A 667-nucleotide genomic window follows, 5' to 3' on the forward strand; every position below is an offset into this window, starting at 1 on the left:
TATAAGGAATAGATCTTGCTTCATTTTTATACAAGTGTATAATCCAGTTTTGCCAGCACAATTTATTAGAGAGACTATCTTTTCCTCACTTAACGATTTTCAGCTCCTTGTCGAAGACCAACTGTTCATAGATAGATAAGTTTACTTTGGGTTTTCCATGCTGTTTCATTCGTTTGCATGTCTGTTGTTGGGCCAATACCAGCTGTTTTCACTGGTGTGACCGAGTTGTTGGTTTTGAGTTCAGGAAGCATGAGGCTGCCTACTTCGTTCTTCCTCTTCAGTTGTGTTTTGTTTATCCTAGGCCTCTTTCCTTTCCATATGAAGTTGGTGATTAATTTTTCCATCTCTGTAAAGTGTGGTCATGAGATCGGGGTTGGGATTACATGATATCATCTGTTGATAGATTTATCAGGTTGATATTTTCACAAAATTCACTCTTTCCATTCATTAGCAAGGTATATACTCTTGCGTTCATGGAGCTATCTCTTGGTTTCTTGTAGCAGTGTTTTTCCCTAAGTATTTCAGTTTGCTATTGTAAATGCTGACGCTGTGAGTAGGATTCGAACCTGCGCGGGGAGACCTCATTGGATTTCGAGTCCAACGCCTTAACCACTCGGCCATCACAACCGCTGTGCTTCATTGACTATGCAAAGGCTTTTGACTGTGT

At 40.3% G+C, this 667-nt stretch overlaps 1 non-coding gene across 1 annotated transcript; it reads right to left on the reverse strand.

Annotated features, from left to right (window-relative positions):
• Positions 1-545: 545 nt before the first annotated feature.
• TRNAS-CGA lies at positions 546-627 on the reverse strand. The gene has a single exon. It is a non-coding gene; the product is annotated as a tRNA-Ser (tRNA).
• Between the last annotated feature and the right edge of the window lie 40 nt (positions 628-667).

Source organism: Elephantulus edwardii, unplaced genomic scaffold (assembly GCF_000299155.1).
Source record: "Elephantulus edwardii isolate Elephantulus edwardi_28Jun2011 unplaced genomic scaffold, EleEdw1.0 scaffold00094, whole genome shotgun sequence".
NCBI classification, from domain to species: Eukaryota; Metazoa; Chordata; class Mammalia; order Macroscelidea; family Macroscelididae; genus Elephantulus; species Elephantulus edwardii.